This window comes from Notechis scutatus, chromosome 5, assembly GCF_049901735.1.
Source record: "Notechis scutatus isolate UNSWTSFEM ecotype Mainland chromosome 5, rNotScu1.2, whole genome shotgun sequence".
Lineage (NCBI taxonomy): Eukaryota > Metazoa > Chordata > Lepidosauria > Squamata > Elapidae > Notechis > Notechis scutatus.
This window is the reverse complement of record NC_142013.1, coordinates 75,503,100-75,522,695: the sequence shown is the minus strand read 5'-3', so window position 1 is coordinate 75,522,695 and position 19,596 is coordinate 75,503,100. Positions and strand designations below refer to the sequence as shown.

The window sequence follows — 19,596 nt, the reverse complement described above, 5'->3', positions numbered from 1 at the left end:
CCATTGTTTGGGATGATGCTTCTGTCGCTTGTCTGATAGGCTGGCCTTTAATTGAGAGGACGCTCCTCCTCCTAGCGTCCCCAGTTTTGGCAAAGTTGAAGTGATGAAATATTTCTTCTCCTTCACCCTTTCTAATACTTGGCCAGAATAGCATCCCACCAGACGAATAAGGGTGGGGATGGATGCTCTTCACAGCTCACAGAGAAAGGGCGTGTCAGGTAAGTACCAACGCCCCTTCTCCAGATGAGCTGTTCAGAGCATCCATTGTTTGGGACATAACAAAGCTTGGTGTGTCCTACGGGAGGGCTCCCGTCTGGTTCGGATTCCCCTTTTTCTTGGTCCCTATGGACCCTTTGTAACACTCTCCCTCCTGTCAAAGGCAGCCTCCGTAGAGGCGAAGACATCATTCTAATAGTTTCTAAATAAAAGGCGATAGTGAGGCCCATGATGTCGCCTTGTAAATTTTTTCTATTGGTGCTTGTGGCCCATGTTGTCAACATCGCAGCACTCCAGGTTGAATAGCAGTGATGCCCCTGGGTACAGGAAGAGACTGTGTCTCATAGGACTTGGGAATTGTGCTCTCAGCCACTTACTGGTCATTAAGGAAGAGGTCTTGCACCCAATAGTGAGTGGTTGAAAAGAAACGAAGAGAACCTTCGTTTCCTAACACACATCGTGCAGTTGAAATATATGCAGAAAGCTCGCCTTACATCTAGATTGTGGCATTGTCGTGCCAGATTTTATGTCGGTTTCAGACAAACATACAGGAGTATCAGTTCCTACGGTCTGTGGAAACCCAAATTTATCTATGGGTGAAAGATGGATCTGGACTAAGGACCACTCTGTCTGTGTGAAAAATACAGAGCTCCTGTCTAACTGACAAGGCTACTAAATCCAAGATGTAACTGGCCAATGTAATGGCAACCAAGAGAACTACCTTGTACGTTAGAAATGGAGACTCATGGTCTACATGGGCTCAAAGGGAGTTTTCTTGAGTGCAGTAAGGACCTTGTTGAGGTCCCACATGTGATATCAATGCACTACAGAAGGCCGTAAGATTGTAGCCCCGCGCAAGAAACTTGCATATGCGTGGGTGATGAGAGATGGACTGCAAGTCTCTCCTAATGATGACCGATGCTAAGGCCTGCCCTTTGCCAGTTTATATGAACAAGATAATAATGAAATGTCATATAAATAACACTGCCGTATAACAGGTGTTCCCCTGAGATGGATAGCCAGAGCCATCAGAACCTTTGTAAGAACCTTGGGCAGATGACAACCCAAGGGACAGTGCAACATATTCAAAACGTTGAGTATTATAACAAAAACTAAGAGGTTTTCTATGTGAGGATCTAATTGGAATGTGGGGATGGGCCTCCATTAAGTCAATGGAGGGTAGAAAGTCGCCCCTTCTGAAGCTCAGAAGTATGGAGTTCAGTATACTCATCTTAAGCCTCCTATGAACTATGGACCAATTAAGTCATTTTAAAACTAAAATTGCCCCTGCTGATCTGGTGCCAGAGGTCGGTTGCCTGGATCTCCAATAAATGAACAATAGCTGTCTCCATCATGCTCCCTTTAACAGGATCCCCAGAGAGAGGGCAAGTAATGCAAAGGTTCCGGGGAGAGGATGGAAATTCTATAGCCAGGCCTAATCTTCTGATACCTCTAACCCAGGAAACAGAGGTAGAGGCATTCCGTCTGTCCATGAAAGGCTTGAGCCTTCCACCAATAGGGGCACAGTCGTGAGGCCTATGTTGTGCCTCGGAGACCTCTATTTCATGTTCCTCAAGAGATTCTTTTGGTCTGCCCTCCCCTTCAGTATCTATCTCCAGATCGGAAACTATCCGACTGTTGGTGATTCATGCGTTCAGATGTCTGGAGTCTGGAGAGAAAAAGTCCCTGGTAGAGAGAACAAAGGAATCCCCCCAAAAGCTGGGAAGGACTATTTTGGGGTCTATGAAAAGAGAGGAACTTATTTTCTGCTTCTAGTCTCTATCAGAGATAGGTCAAGGGCACCACCAACCAAATTATCTCCATATATTGGGGAGGAAGCAAGCTTCCATTAATTGTGTGATATTTGCTTGCCAATGTCTGAGCCATAGCAGTAGGCGAGGAGTAACCTGAGATGCCCCAGCTCGAGCAGATAATTTAATAGAGTTTTGCAGCGTCCTTGTGCACCCTGATATTGGAATTTGAGATAATCTCCCTCAGATGGCGGAGCTACCTGAGAGACGATCCAGTAAAAAAAAGGGATGCGGCCGACTCCACTCTTATGGCCCCCACATCACATCGACATGCCCTACATGGGGACAACTCGACCCTGTATATCCTTTGACTTGAGGGCCTCTTCTGCTTCCGTTGGAATTGCAGAGGAGGATGATAATGCCATTATTGTTTTATCTACTATCATGGTGATGAGAAATTTAGCAGTATCAAAAACCAAATTAAAAATTTTCTATCATATCCTGTAAGAGGGATATACGCCACTGAAGAGACCCCTTGTTTCTGGACAAGGTCCAAGAACCTCTGTGGGATAGTTATGACTTCCTCTTACATTATTGGTTGGAAGAAGATTAAATCGTCTGACCACCCTTACATTAACGATTGTTGGGCTGAGGGGAATGGAATATTAAGGCAGGCATTATGTGTGTTTTTTTTTTGTTTTTTTTTTTGAAACAACAGAGACTTGAAAAAAGTCTGAGGGCGAAACAGACCTGAAGGTCGGTGGTCTGGCTTAATGCCTTCAATGTCTGACATGCCCCCCTTCTTTGGGGGGGGATCCGCCTCTGACAGATTTTGGTCACTGTTATGAGTAGACTCTTCCTCAACCTGTTCCATCTGGTCTCTAGTTCTCCCTCATCCTATGCATCATGTGAATGTGTAACTGGATTATGTAATACTCCCCTGAAGGAGGTACCTGCTGGTAATGAAGGTCCATTCTGCATAGTAACTAAATCGAGTGAGAATCGAGGTCAGATTGTGGAGGCTGCCTAGCCATCAACTTCTACTGTACCCCGGCTGCGATGCCTCTTCAAGTTGCCATGTCCCTCCAGGCCTTCAATTTGTCAGGGCTATCCTCTGGGAGGAAGAATTCTGGCATGGTCCCACAACTGTCTGTCAGGTAAGTAGCACTGCTGAAGGCCTGGGTTGAACCGGTCCCTCTGAGGCTCTCCTGGATGGCATTGAGAGATCCAAGGATGGAGGCAAGGTGAAATATGGAACACTTCCCAAATTTACGTGTCATCCTTGTGCGGGGGACATGCTAATCTTCTCTGTATCATTCCAAGTTTAGTATATGTGCTGCTGAAGTGAGCACTCTGGAACTGGGACCAGCCTGGCTGGGGAAGAGGACTGAGACTTCTGTTCAACCTCCCTCATGCATTTTTGTTAAAAAAAATATGCTTATCTAACACATTTTGATGCCTCTTGGCATCTCTTTTTGCCTTAGAGGTCTCTCTAGGACGTTTTGACCTACTTTGAGTTGGTTTATTGTTCTATGGGGGTATTTTTGGTTGCTCTAGAAGATTCTGACCTAAAGCCCATGAGGTGAGATATCTATATCTATATATCTATATGTGTATGTGATATTAATGGACCATTGACTGGTCCAGAGGCATGATGTAAACAGAGGCAGGGAATCCTCTTGATATTTGCTCCCCCCCCTTTTGGGGGGTAAATTCAATTTGTTATTATGTTATTATTCATAATAATATTGATATCATTAATATTATGTTATTATTGATAATATTTTTGTGATATCTGTGCACAGCTACTAACATAAATTGTTGTGCTGTTACCAAACTCATAATTTGATGACTGAATATGGAATCAAATTGTGAAGCCAAATAGAGAACACCTTTCAGGACCTGTATTGCACTTGGGTGATCCTGCAGTCACTGGCCCTCATCAGCTTCCTGCCCAGGCGGATACAGACCTTGGCGCTCGCTGTTACTGTGCTGCTATATTCTGTGAGGGCTGCCAACTTAAAAAGGAAGCCCGACAGTCAACCTCACAAAGAGGTCTGCAATCGGCATAAATGTCCCCGGGACCCTCACAGAGAGATCCTTGTGAGGGGAAGTGGCCTCTCAATAGATAACAGAATTTGAGAATTTGAGCAGAACTCTGAGTCCTCTGGCTCCACTGATCAATAGCCCTTGCTTCTTCTATATACCTTGTGGGAGTATATCTGAAACCACAGAATCTCCTGTGGAGAGATACCTGAGGGTAAGGATGCTCTGTTCTGCTTAGTGACTGGAGTTATAGGGAATTCCAATCGGAAGGAGCGCTCTGTTGTTGTCCAGAGCAGTATGCTGCACCCCCGCAGAGATACATTGGCGTATTGCTAATTCCATCCACAGTCTCATCTTTGCAGGGATCTTTTCCGGTAAGTCATCATCTTGACAAAATCTGGCTGCTGTTGGAGCAATGTGGCCACAGAGGCACTTTGAGTCACTTGTACTGATCTAGATGGGCTACCTGATCTTGTGCAGCTGCGCTGTGTCTGGATTACACAGACGGATCCAGGGGTGGCTGCAGAGGTGATTGGAGCCGAAGTAGGCCTGGAGGAGATGAGGTTTGAGAATTTTCTTCATCCTCCCACATAAACTTCTTCATGTGCTTTTCTAGTACCTTTTGGCGCTTGTTAGCGTCTTTTTCTGCTGCTTACCCTTAGAATGCTTCAATTTGTTTTGAGAATTTGACATGGCTCTTGAGCTACTGCCGCTTGTCATTGTGACCGCTTATTAAATTTTACTGTTAATGAGGCTGAAATGTTGGGCGGTTGGCATGCCCAGGGACCTGAACCAGCAATGGCCAGGGAACCCTAAAACAATGCCCCCCAGTTTTGATAATCTTATGTAAGAATATTGAATTCTTATTCTTGTTCCTATTATTATTATTATCATTATTATTATTTTGTTATTAATATTATTATTTCTGAATTAGCCAAATTTGGAACACCTCATAGGCCTAGAAAGGAGGAATTGTTGAAATAAGATGTAGGCCTGTGACAGCTTCCTGAACAGGCAGACATGGGCCTTGGTGCTCGCTGTGGTGCTATTGTTTAATTCTGTGAGGGCATAAGCCAACAATTTCCTCCTTAATGAATAAGGGTCCAAAATAGAACAATTATATCTGAATATCTATATACACACACACACACACACACACACACACACACACATGTATTAGGGTGATTTCCCCTGGATTCCAGGAAGGAGACCCCTGCTTGGGGAAAGAAAAGCCTCTCACAGTTCCAGAAATAAAATGCAGATCACTACCGCATGGTTAATGAGTCTGCAATGGCACCAGCTGTTATCTTTAGGCGCATAATGAGTTAAATCAGCTCAGCAGCACTTCCACGCCTTGTGGGGAGTTGATACTGCAGAGTTTCCCCTTGAATAAAAAGGCACGGTGGGGCAGATGAGCGCTGATGCCCCCACCCCAGACGGTGTTCCCAGGGGAGAGAAAGAAGCCTCGGACCCTTTTAAAATGGAGCCTCTCCCGTCGGGCGCGGGTGGCGGCGATCATAGCGGTTCGGCTTGAAAAGATCGTAATGGTACAGGCTAAGAAATATGAGTTGTTAGCCATGTGGCTGAGGCGTTATCACCTCCGATCGTCCTGGGGGCGAGAGATCATTATCTGAAGCTACAGTGAGCTCCATTGGCTCGAGTTATATGCCATAGGGAGCTGCTTGACTCATTGAAACTAAAAGCCTTAAAGGATTTGTTTAGAGTTTAAAAGCAAAACTTTTTGTTGTCTTCTTTTGAAGCCTTTGCTATTCCGGCCAAGGGAAAGGAAATTAAGCTGCCTATATCCATGAAGGCTGAGCAAAAACTGGGGATGCTAGGGAGGAGTCACGTGGAGGAGGAGGAACGTCCTCTCAATTAAAGCCCAGCCTATCAGACAAGCGACAGAAGCATCATCCCAAACAATGGATACTCTGAACAGCTCACCTGGAGAATAACATGAACTATGTGTTCTAAGTAATTTTGTAGACAATAATTTTCTGGTTGGCATAAGGAGAAGGAAGGATGCTTTGAAATAACATGAGGGTTGGGAGACAGGAGGAAGAACTGAAGACTGAACAACCATCATAAAAAAAAAAAAGCTCAGCCCACAGAAGGAAAAGAGGCATGAGAAAATAAAAATAATGAAAGGGAGAAATGCTTTCAGACTTGCAATTTTCTGTTACTGTAACCTTAACAGCATGTGCAGTGTTAGTACTCATGGTTTGTGCTTCTTTTTACGACTCTCTCGAACTGACATGAGTAAACATCTACACCTGCCTCAACTATTAATACCTTATGAAATGTCACAAAACCTCTGTCATTGCCAATGCTTTTGTGTGTGTGTGTGTGTGTGTGCACTGATACCAAACTTATAAAGAAAATAATCAGAGGTGATTATTCATCAGAAAAACAATCAGAGTTTGTCTTAACTTGTACTCAACATTTTAATTACCATGTACAAATTTCAGGAACACTGTTGAACTCTTGATCCAATAATTAAAAGTGGTATATTAGCAACACCAAGGTAGAATAAAAATTACATTGGGGATGGAATCTCATGATAAATTTAGGGCAAACTTTATTCTACCTAAGGGTCAAATGGAAGCACAGATGTTCATGGTGGCCACAAATGTTTGGACATTATAAATGTTTGGCTTTTATATAATATCTTCTCTATAATGAACTGAATGGCATGAAGTTATCTGGTTTATTTTTGATCATCTGCTTTTAACACAGTTTTATTAACTAGCAATTTGATTTTATGTCTCTGAATCCTGTGATAGGAAATACAAAATGCAATACAAAATATTAAAATATAAAATAAAATATAAAATATACAAAATATAAATTCAGAAGAGATAATGTGGTATCTGAGAAATGGCTGTTATGATCAAACTTTATGAGTACTGTCAGAAGTTCAAAAAGGAAACCATCTAAGAGCATGCCTCATCAGAAGACTGCAACTATTGTAAAGGATTTAATGCACTAATTATATTTTTACATAATAAAAAGAGCAATAAAATAATTATGCCTCCAATGAGGCACAAACTTGATGTGGCTATGGCAATTGTATGCTCTGAGGAAGATGAGAGCTATGCATAGGTTCAACTATACTGTACAGTTCTTATCAGAGGAGCCAGGCAAAGAGTGTCTCTCCCATAAAAACATATAGAGAGACATAAATTACAGAAACCCATAATGGCTTGGTTGTTGCCCAGGTCAACAAGGACCGTGCTGGGTGTTGGGAGGTCCTGGATGTCTGATGAAAAATGGGCTACAGGATTCAGGACTATTGGCTGAGTAACCAGAACAATCAGCTGCAGAACTACTGGAAGAAAGGTGCTTACCTGTCACAAATACATAGTAATTAAAAACAAAGAAAAATGATCTGTTATTCTAGATCCAATGGCGGGATTCAAATGTTTTTACTACTGGTTCTATGGGCGTGGCTTGGTGGGCGTGGCTTGGTGGGCGTGGCAGGGGAAGGATACTATAAAATCTCCAATCAGAGGTGGTATTTGCCGGTTCTCTGAACTACTCGAAATTTCCACTACCGGTTCTCCAGAACTGGTCAGAACCTGCTGAATACCACCTGTGTCTAGATCAAGTCCAACAAGAAGATGATATTTGAAATGAATGCACCAGTTCTGGAAAGAACAACATCCAGAATCAGAAATAACAGAACAGAGACTAGCAGATCAATGTCTATTTAAAATATGAAATCATTATATAATCCTATTCAAGCTAATGAAGGGAAACAATATTGTACCAATATTTTAAAAACTATTCAATGATTATATATTATGAGACATATTCCTTTCTATTTAAAATAATGTATGGTTGTTTCTTTTAAATTTTATCTCCCCCAAAATGTTGTCATGGAAATGACATTCTTATTATTTATTGTTTTAATTTTATTTCTATGGTATTGGAGTGCTTAGTCTAGCCTACAATTAAAGCAACATATATGTCTGTCTCTATGTATTTATGTGTGTATGATGTGTATATATGCTTGTGTGTGGGTGTCATACAGGCAACTTTGCATTTATTTATTCATTTATTAAATTAAGATAAATTTATTATTAAGATGATTGCCTTTATTGACGCACCAAATTACACATGGCTTCACAGCATATGTTAGAAGAAATACTACATTTCAGCTTGTCTTACTATACAAAAGGTAACACTTGCTGCTTGCAAAAATCTCTGTCTTTTCCAAAATCCTCTTGAAATAGTATGAACATGCAAAACATTCATTCATTCATTTTAATTCTGAAAAAGTATACTACAGATTACATCCAAAATTATTCACTCGCATAAAAGTAGCTAAGAGGATTTGCAGGAGTCAGTCCTTTTGTAAATGATTTTAGAGATCATTCAATGACAATATCCATAAGCAGAGTTCTAATGCTTGTTCTTAATATCCTGTCCTTTTAGATAATTTTAAAGAATCTATTGATACCATATACATATGTATAAGGCTCGTAGTTAAACAGATGGAGAATGTTCAAACAAGGTTTTTCTTAAATCCCTATTCAAAGTGAAGGAAAAAAGGAAAGGATATAACAGCACTGTTTTTTCAATGGCTGAAGATCCAAACATTTATCCTTTTCAATCTAGACCAAATATGTTAGAAATAAACAGATAGTAAATAAAATCCACAACTGTACAATAATACACTGATGCATTATGATATCCTAGGCTTTGGGGGGGAAATGATATAAAGGCCAACACCAGCTAAAGAACTGACAGCTGTAGTGTCATATTGTTTTGTGAATATATTATTATTTGACTAAAAAATAATATCACTTGAATACCATCGTCATTGACAAAATTACCATCAGTCATTTGCAAGGCAGCTTTACTTGGAATAGCTTACATCCTGCAATGATACATTGAACATATTGAACAACATCTGCCTATATTGAAAGACTCAATAGGTCGATAAAAATGCCAAATCCAGTCTAAACATTTGACTGACTGTGGGACAAATGACAACAATAATATTTTCCTTGTGACATATTTAGCACAAAATAGCAAAAATAAAATACAGTATAAATGCTGTTAAATTAGAAAGGTAAATTCCTAAAATCTTTATACCCTTGCAGGAAAGGAATACAGACAATGAAGAAAAGAAACAGAATATTTTATTATTCAGAGCAAGTCCCTGGTAAGAAAACATGCTGTCTCAGTGCTTTTCTGTAATAACAGAGCAAAAACCTGTTAAAATGATTTGCTTGACAGCCCTTATCATCCAGCCAAACACATAAAATTTAAAAATGTCACCCCATGTTTAATTACATTTTGTACATCAGTGAACTTTCAAAAAATTTAACTCAATTCAGCATCTTTGTTCCAGGAGAAGAGAGACTCAAGAAACAAAAAAATAATTTTAGTAGAATATATATTATATTCCACTGCACAAACATTATTCTCTTTGCTAAAACTTTTCAACTATTACAAGACATAGTTAATACAATGTGCTAAAAGTGCTATTAAGCAGACAGATTCTAATGTTACTATCCTGAACGCATTAAGGAAATCAGTATGCAACACTATCAAATGTTTTCATTGTATTCAGAGGTGCAATTTGACCGGTTCGCACCTATTCGGGCGAACCAGTAGCGGTTATTTGGCATGGGTCGCTGAACCGGTGGCAATCCCTAGCTGGCCACGCCCTCAACCCGGTTGCCCACTTGCAATTGCTCTCCTAGCTTTCCATTCCCCACGTCCTCTTTCTTCCCTGGGAAAAGGAAGAAAGGCATGGACGCCACAAGTTTCGCTTTCCCCGTGTGAGTTAAAGTGTCGGGAGTAAGAAAGAGTGTGGTCTGACAAAGGGGGTGGGGGTGAATCGAGCCTTGGAGCACTTTGGCAATGTAAAAGAAATGCATTTTGGAAGCAGGTCCTTTAAAAACTTCTCCAAGGATTCCCCATGGATGCTGCAAATATCACTTTCCCCTTGTGAATTAAAGTGCTGGAGTGAGAAGGAGTGCGGTCTGACAGAGGGGGTGGGGGAATCCACTCATGCTTTGGAGAAACTTAAAGGAGCTGCTTCCAAAATTCTTGTCTGTTAAGTGCTCTCTCTCTCTCTGTGTGTGTGTGTGTGTGTGAGAGAGAGAGAGAGAGAGAGAGAGAGAGAGAAATAGGAAGAGAGATAAAACTCTTTGCTATTATTTTTAATTGTTCCATTATTTATCATGTGCTAATATTTTACACTGTCCCTACACCTAGAGTGATTTTTCTGCCTTTCTTTTGCCCAGGGCTACTACATATTTTTCAGGGTTTACATGCAATGTCAATCGTCCAGAGCATAAAATACACATGTGTTTAACAAGAGTTGAAAGGGACCTTGGACGTCTTCTAGTCCAACCCCCAGCTCAGGCAAGAAAACTGAGGATGCCAAACTCTGAGTAGAAATCCTGGGAAAGGTGTCAGAATAATACTTAGAAGGGACCTTGGGGTGAACTCTATACCATTTCAGAGAAATGGCTGTCCAATCTTTTCTTAAAAGCTTCCAGGGATTGAGCACCCAGAACTTCTGGAGACAGGCAGCTCCACTGGTTAATTGTTCTCACTGTCAGGAAGTTTCTCCTTAGTTTTAGGTTGCTTCTCTCTGTTCAGTTTCCATCCATTGCTTCTTGTTTGCGTTCTGCTTCTTTGGAAAATACATTGTCTCCCTTTCTTTGTGGAAGCCCCTTAAAAGCCTGTTGCCTATCACACTCTTGAGTAAAGCATGCGAGCTATTTCTTCCTTTCAGTGGTCCATGAAAGTACATCTGTAGTATGCAGATAATAAAGTAAAAAAAGGTGAACAACATTTTTACAGAACTATAGATAAGTTGAGGCTGGGTGACAAGGAATGGCTGGGAAGGGAGGGGCCAGGTGAGGCACCCCTTGATGTGAGTGACATTGAGTTGGCCACGCCCACCGTCACATGACCACAAGCCACGCCCACCAAATAAGCCACACTCACAGAACCGGTAGTAAAAATATTTGAATTCCACCATTGATTGTATTTATATATTCTGTGCTTCCTCCCCCATAATCCAAATCATAAACAACTGGAGTTAAAGCCAAGCCACCTAATAGCCTTTAGGTATATTTACTAATAATCCAGCATAAAATTTGTGTATGTAGTTTTTGTATTTTATTGCTATTGTTATTCTCTGGCATGCATTGAGCCACATCTATTGGCTGGGGACAAAACTTTCAATGTTTAAAACGTTAGTTTGGTAGCATTTTTGACCCTACTGAGGATCCTTACATCCTGAGAAGCGAGACTCCATTTTGTGACATTCTGAGGTAACAGCGGAATCTGGCTTGGTCTGCAACACATGTTTTTCTGAAGACAAAAATCTACATTACATGCACAGCATCACTGTTTTTCCTTACCCTCAGTGGTGGGATTTAATTTTTTTTTTACTACCGGTTCTGTGGGCGTGGTTTGGTGGGCGTGGCAGGGGAAGGATACTGTAAAATCCCCATTCCCTCTCACCCCACTAACCTGCTTTCCAGCTCCATCCTCCTGTGCAGGGCAACAAAAGAAGATCCAGCCGATCAGCTGGGACTTGGGAGGCAAAGAATAGATGGGGGCTGGGCCAGTCAAGGTGGTATTTGTCGGTTCTCTGAACTACTCAAAATTTCTGCTACTGGTTTTCCAGAACTGGTCAGAACCTGCTGAATACCACCTCTGCTTACCCTGTTCTTTAATAAACTATCAAGTTTTACATTTACTGTCTGACTTATTAAAGGATAGAAGGGTTTAGCTGCATGTCAAGCTAATGTGTAGTGGGGACAGAATAGTGGCCAATAAAAGAAAGTGATTCTATTATATAAGTCTGGCAAGTGTTCCAACTTAAAATCACAATGGTATTTATAAAGACTAAATTTGCTCTCTCTTTCAACATTTTTTACCATTTTTCTACAATAAATATGGTATATTTTCAATGCTAGAAACAAGCCCAGTTTTATATCATAATACGTGTGCTGCAACGCTGAAAATTAACCAATAATTGAAAATCCTACACACATTTCCAAACTTCTTAAGGATTGTAAATTGCATTTTCTTTGAGGAAAAAACATTGCAGAAGTGTTCTCTTTGAACTACAACACTCAATTGAAAAGATGTAACCTAAACTCCTAAATACCATATAAATTGTACAAAAACACCGAAACACATTAACTCTCCTGACCATCAATGTGCTATTAGTACCATCACTGCTATTATTATATGCTATATAGGAATCTATATTTGAATGATGTGTTAAGCTTAATACAGCAAAAATATTTTAGCAAAGAGATACATTGTGAAGACTGTCAAGACTCAATAATACATTGTGAAGAGCTGCTGGTTCAGTTCTAAAGAGGAATTATTGAATCTATCATCTGCACTTCTATAACTGTCTGGTTTGGCTCTGCAACCAAACAAGACAGACGCAGACTTCAATGCACAATTACAACTGCAGAAAAAACAGTTGCTACCAACCTGATGTCAGTGTTCCAGCAAACTTCCATTCCAATCAGTAACTCAGAGACAAACATCTCAAAAGTACCTTTATTAGAATAGCATCTGGCACATCTGTGGAATCCTAAATCTAGAAGTTTTCGGGCTTTCCACAATTTCTCAAACTACAAATCCATCTTCCCTTGATTGTCATCCCACCACATGGCCCAATCACGATCCGTCCAAAAGTAAGATCCTTATCTCATCCTGCACCATACTAAATGATCTTGAACTAACAGAATAATTTTATTGTGTCTACTTAAGAGCTACTAATTAAAATCACCCCCCTTCCACTTTCTCAGGCTATGTGGCAGCGTGGAATATGGCTTCCAAAGCTGACACCTTCCATTGAGGACCTTTATACTGCATGAGTCAAAAAGAGAGCTGTGAAAATATCTATAGACCCCTTAGATCCTGGATATAAATTGTTTCAACTATTCTCAAAACAACAGGGTAGGGCACTGCACACCAGAACAACTAGACACAAGGACAGTTTTCCCCCGAATGCCATCACTCTGCTAAACAACTAATTCCCACAACACCAGGTGTGGGATTCTACCGGTTTGGACTGATTCAGGCAAACTGGATGTTAAAGTTACATCTGGTTTGCTGAACCAGTATTTCAACCGATCGGCCTGTCCTGCCCACCCCACCCCTTCCAGAAGTCTCCACATGGCCCATTTTTGATGGAGGTAAGTCAGAGTCTGTGCAGAGGCTCTAGGAGGGGAAAAATGGGCCTTCTGAACGTCTGGAAACGGGCCTGTTTCCAGCTTCCAGAGGGCCTCCAGAGCCCAGGGAGGCTGTTTTCACCCTCCCAAAGGCCCAGGGGAAGCCTCTAGACCCTTGGAAAGGTGAAAAACAGCATTCCAAGAAAAACCAGAAGCATGAAATGGGCCTCTTTCCAGATTCTGGAGCCTCCAGAGCCATGGGTGGCTATTTTTGCCCTCCCAGAGGCCCAGGGAAGGCCTCCGGACCCTTGGGAAGGCAAAAAAACACGGCCCCTCCCAGAAAAACTGGAAGTCTCCAAATGAGCCTGTTTCTGGCTTCTGGTGGGCCTCCAGAACCTGGGGGATTTTTGCCCTCCCAAAGACCCAGGGGAGACCTCCAGAAACTTGGAAGGGCAAAAATCAACCTCCCAGAAGTACCAGAAGATCAGAAACAGCTTCCGGTGGGCCTCCAGAGCCCAGGGGAGGCTGTTTTCGCCCTCCCAGAAGCCTGTGGGAAGTCTCTGGATTCTTAGGAGGGCGAAAACAGCCTCCCCAGACTCTGGAGGCCCACTGGAAGCCAGAAACAGGAAGTCTGGTAGGCCACACCCACCATGGCCACGCCCACCCAGCAACTGGGCAGTGAGCCAGTTGCTGGAATTTTTGAATCCCACCCCTGCACAACACTCAAATTATTTACTAAGACTGTATCACTATTACTCTTCTCATCCTTCCTAGTACATATCTCTTCCCACATATGACTATAACCGTGTTGCTTGTATCCTTATAATTTATATTGTTTTATTTGTTTCCTAGTATGATTTTATTGCTTATTAATAACATATGACTATCACTAAGTGTTGTATCTTATGATTTTTGATGAATGTATTTTATTTTTTCTTTATGTACACTGAGAGCATATGCACCAAAGACAAATTCTTTGTGTGTCCAATCACACTTGGCCAATAAAGAATTCTCTTCTCTTCTCTTCTCTTCTCTTCTCATGAAAATTATAGGGACTTGCATTTATTTTCTTAAAACAAACAACCCTGGAACATGCTGCTATTCAGGTCACTGATTTTATATATTATGGTTCATTGCAGTCAACCAGTTGTTCAGATTGGATTTTATCCACCAATTGAGTCCTTCCGAATGACTTGTAATAGGCAGATGTTCATGTTTAATGGTGTCAGAGGTATCCTCGCAGGATGTAAACTGTTCCGAGTAAAGCTGCCTTTTGAAATTGACCAATGGTAAATTCCTCAATGCTGATGATGTTTAAATAGTACTCCATTTATTTTGGGATTATAGCCAAGGCACCTGTTACAATTGGTATTATCTTTGCTTTCTTTTGCCATAATCATTTTATTTCTATTTGGAGATGTCTGTATTTTGTTATTATATAGATTAAAATATATATTAGATTAAAATATTATATAATCACCTTCATAATTGTATAATGAATTATATTAAATGTTTATTATGTATTATATAAAACTACATAAACATTATACTAATTTAAATAATGTATACTATATATATGATACATCAAATATATATCAAGTATGTATGTGTGTGGAAAACCATCCGTTACTGAGATTTTCATACTAACAATTATTCAGAAGGGAACAAGAAGACATGCTTTACTGTAACTTTAAAGAGACTGCTCTGTTGTGTGCACTTGAACTGCCAACTCTGAGTAAGTGTCTTAGGGTACAAGGAAATCCAAACCATGCAAACAATAGCTTAGTAGTGTTTGAAGTTATTCCTGTTTTCTTTATATTTGTAAGGTTATTATTTCCTGGAAAAAGGTTGTTTTGTTTTATTTTTTGTCTGATTATAACTAATAGTTTATATTTTCTTACTGGAGTCAAAAGGAAAGAACATAAAGTTTTTTGACCTTCATCTCTGGTTGGAGCTTCGCAACAGATTTTGGACTGAATTAAACCTGAAGGCATCCTGCTAGGGGATCAGTTTCTCACTCAGGACCAGCTTTAAGGTTAAAACTGGAACAATATATAGTATGAGCAGCCCATTTGCTAACCTGATTATATTACAATGTAAGTCTTGTGAGCATTATTTCTGAAAAGCCTAAACAAGTTTTATCTTGTTCTCCTAATATTATTTGACTTTCAATAATGGAACCTACACACACTTATCAGTAAATGATTGATTGGTTGGTTCATTGATTAGTTAAGACAGAGGAAGGGATAGTTGAAGAGGGAGGTGGGAGAGAAAGAAATCTTTCCTGTGACCTTTAAATAATCTCAGAGGATGGTCATTTTTCACTTTCACTACTAAATTTCCTATCTCTGTCAGCCCCCTGGTGTTATTTTTGAAAGTATTACTCTATATTTTATTTTCCCTGAAGCAGAGTCATATTTTCACTTCACAGGGTTATCAGTTCATTTTCACCTCAGAAACTGGAGTCTTTGTTCAAACACAGCTTTCAGTTCTGCAGAAAAAAAGGAACTATTTGTCTCACTGTCCTGAAAACATATCCATAGTTATTTTTAAGGAGGATAATCATTCTTTCAAAGTCAAGTCTGACCACATGAATGAAAAGCAATGAACATATTTAGACAAACTAAATACACTGCTCAAAAAAATAAAGGGAACACAAAAATAAGACATCCTAGATCTGAATGAATGAAATCTTCTTATTAAATACTTTGTTCATTACATAGTTGAATGTGCTGGCAACAAAACCACACAAAAATTATCAATGGAAATCAAATGTAGCAACCCATGGTGGTCTGGATTTGGAGTTACACTCAAAATTAAAGTGGAAAAAAACACTACAGGCTGATCCAACTTTGATGTAATGTCCTTAAAACAAGTCAAAATGAGGCTTAGTAGTGTGTGTGGCCTCCACATGCCTGTATGACCTCCCTACAATGCCTGGGCATGCTCCTGATGAGGTGGTGGATGGTCTCCTGAGGGATCTCCTCCCACACCTGGACTAAAGCATCCCCAAACTCCTGGACAGTCTGTGGTGCAACGTGACGTTGTTGGATGGAGCGAGACATGATGTTCCAGATGTGCTCAAGTGGATTCAGGTCTGGGGAACGGGCGGGCCAGTCCATAGCATCAATGCCTTCATCTTGCAGGAACTGCTGACACACTCCAGCCACATGAGGTCTAGCATTGTTGTGCATTAGGAGGAACCCAGGGCCAACTGCACCAGCATATGGTCTCACAAGGGGTCTGAGGATCTCATCTCAGTACCTAATGGCAGTCAGGCTACCTCTGGCGAGCACATGGAGGGCTGTGCGGGCCCCTAAAGAAATGCCACCCCACACCAATACTGACCCACTGCCAAACCGGTCATGCTGGAGGATGTCGCAGGCAGCAGAAGGTTCTCCATGGCATCTCCAGACCCTGTCACGTCTGTCACACGTGCTCAGTGTGAACCTGCTTTCATCTGTGAAGAGCACAGGGCACCAGTGGCGAATTTGCCAATCTTGGTGTTCTCTGGCAAATGCCAAATGTCCTGCACAGTGCTGGGTTGTAAGCACAACCCACACCTGTGGACGTCGGGCTCTCATATCACCCTCATGGAGTCTGTTTCTGACCGTTTGAGCAGCCACATGCACATTTGTGCCCCGCTGGAGGTCATTTTGCAGGGCTCTGGCAGTGCTCTTCCTGTCCTTCCTTGCACAAAGGCAGAGGTAGCGGTCCTGATGCTGGGTTGTTGCCCTCCTACGGCCTCCTCCACGTCTCCTAATGTACTGGCCTGTCTCCTGGTAGCGCCTCCATGCTCTGGACACTACGCTGACAGACACAGCAAACCTTCTTGCCACAGCTCGCATTGATGTGCTATCCTGGATGAGGATACCTGAGCCACTTGTGTGGGTTGTAGACTCCATCTCATGCTACCACTAGAGTGACAGCACCGCCAGCATTCGAAAGTGACCAAACCATCAGCCAGAAAGCATAGGAACTGAGAAGTGATCTGTGGTCACCACCTGCAGAACCACTCCTTTGTTGGGGATGTCTTGCTAACTGCCTATGCTTTCCACCTGTTGTCTATTCCATTTGCACAACAGCATGTGAAATTGATTGTCAATCAGTGTTGCTACCTAAGTGGACAGTTTGATTTCACAGAAGTGTGATTGACTTGGAGTTACATTATATTGTTTAAGTGTTCCCTTTATTTTTTTGAGCAGTGCATATACTACTACAATTCTTAAGGTTGTTTATTTGTCACCTTCAATTGGGCAAAATTAGAAGGTATAAGGCAATTACTGAATCAAGGTAATTCAAATCAACTAAGTTTCAGAAAGTTGGGACCCTTGATTCTTGTGGAAATAAAATTTTGAAAATTTGTGACCACTTCATCTCTAACATGTACCCCTACGTCCCAGAAACATATAGATTTATATGATAAAAACAAAAATAGTATGGTCATATTCTTATCCTCTTTCTCACATTCTTCTGACCTTTTATCCAATCAGGCTGGTGGTCTGCTTTTGAACAAAGGCTGAAATCTCTTAACAGCAAGGGAAAGATGAAATCTTCATGCCTATATGTGAAATTGGGAAGTGCTGGCAGTCAACAGGTGAAGCTTCTTCCTTCTTTTCTGAAGGGGACCCTTGGTACCACACCAGGATGGAGACTGAAGATGCAGTTTCCCTCACAATAAGTTGCTCCCTTTGTTTCCCTTCCCCTCAGCACAGTGGCAGGCAATTCCACAGGGAGGAGGAGGAAGCTCCCTGCCAGTTTCCCACAAACCACATCAATGAGGAAGCTGGCAAGAAGTTGGAAGTTGTTCCTTCATGCATTTGGGGATTTTTTACCCATGTGTAGTCATTTTGCTTCTCTAGGTAAGGAAACATCTCTGAAAAGATGACCCAAGAGGTCACTGGATGTCTAGTTCCTTTATACATCCATATCAACAGATTTTTTTTTTCATATTTCTCTCTTTTTCTTTTAAGGTGGACAGTTGAATCTGATAATTACGTATTTACATATTTCTATTCTCTCTCAAAAAGGTTTGCTCCTAAACATCAGAATTTATATTCCTGTTAAGCCCTTATGGACAACCCACAAACAGGAGATCTAAATATGCTATCCATATTGTTAGTGTTGTTAAGGAATTATTTCTTTTTTATATCCCCACTACAATACATTGGGTATTCAGCTTATTCAGTTGTATGTTGTCATTATTTTGTCATATATTAAATATGAGAGTTTCTGCAATGCCTAACATCTAGGTAGCCTTTAATTTTGTCTCTTTTAAAAAGACTTGAGAACAAAGCCAATATTCAGACACAAAATATTTCAAAGTTCATGAAATAAAATATTATTCTAATAATCTTATGATTGTATGTTAAGAACATAACTTGAACATAAGGAAGAGGTGAAATCAAGACTATTCTGTCTCTAGAAAGGCTCAGATTTTGAGGGAAAGATTTCAAATTCATCCAGTGATCCAGAAACAACAATATCCTCATATCCACATACTTTCAAAGAATAATAATAAAATAATAATAAAACAATAATAAAAGAACCAAGGAAACAGAACTGGTTCTTTAGAAAAGAAGTTCAGAACCTGAAATACATAATAAATACACTGAGAACTGGGAATGCCTATTCTGCCACAGATCATGCAAATAATGTCTTTATTTACAGGATATGGGTGTTATTTCACTTCTTTTGTTTTCTTCTCTTTCAACCAGTTCATCAGCTGGCAGGGGGAAAAATCCACCATTCACTGTCCAGAAGCAATATTTGACAAATAACCAGCAATATTTGACAAATAACCAGACCAACATGTTCACCTTTTAAAGAAGTGAGAAACAAATTTCCTTTGAATGTAGCCCCCTAAAACCCTAGTTTTAAACATCAACTTCTGTTGGACCTGGGTTTAGCCCTATTCAAGAACAACTCTAAGCCCATGCTCAAAAACAACCCAAAGAACTAACGGTCACAGGAAGAGTTCAAATTTGGCTATTCTACTCTAATTTCAGTATGAAGCCTTTGTTCATACACCATTGGTTAAGTGACGTTCAAATCAATCCAGACCTTTCAACCAGAAATTAGTTTAAAGACATGATGGGCACACAAGGAACCTCCAGTTGAAGCATGTATTTTTCAACTGTCCCAAACAGAATGGCCCTGGAATTAATGTCTAGGCACTGAATGGAAGAAGCATGCCTACCACAGCTTAAAGTGGCTAAGAGATACCAGACTAACCTCACCCTCAGGGATACTGGACTGCAGCATCAACTAAATTGTTAGGGAAGTGAGTTAAGCTGAAATGACTTGACATATGCTTACAGGAATACTGATTGATTGAATATGTGTCATCAAGTTGCTTTCAACTCCTAATGATCACCTTGATAATGATTTTTTTTCCATGATTAAGACAAGGA

General features: G+C 40.7%; 1 protein-coding gene, 1 long non-coding RNA gene and 1 other non-coding gene across 4 annotated transcripts in view; 1 reads left to right on the top strand and 2 right to left on the bottom strand.

The window, feature by feature from the left end:
* NLGN4X (neuroligin 4 X-linked) overlaps nucleotides 1–19,596 on the bottom strand; it is a 180,524-nt gene that overhangs the window by 139,886 nt on the left and 21,042 nt on the right. The gene's annotated exons all lie outside the window — the stretch shown is intronic.
* LOC148130541 (uncharacterized) lies at nucleotides 138–3,376 on the top strand. Its single transcript, XR_015749981.1, has 3 exons — nucleotides 138–218; nucleotides 1,215–1,308; nucleotides 3,296–3,376. It is a non-coding gene; the product is annotated as an uncharacterized LOC148130541 (long non-coding RNA).
* LOC113411752 (U6 spliceosomal RNA) lies at nucleotides 3,213–3,319 on the bottom strand. Its single transcript, XR_003370827.1, has one exon. It is a non-coding gene; the product is annotated as a U6 spliceosomal RNA (small nuclear RNA).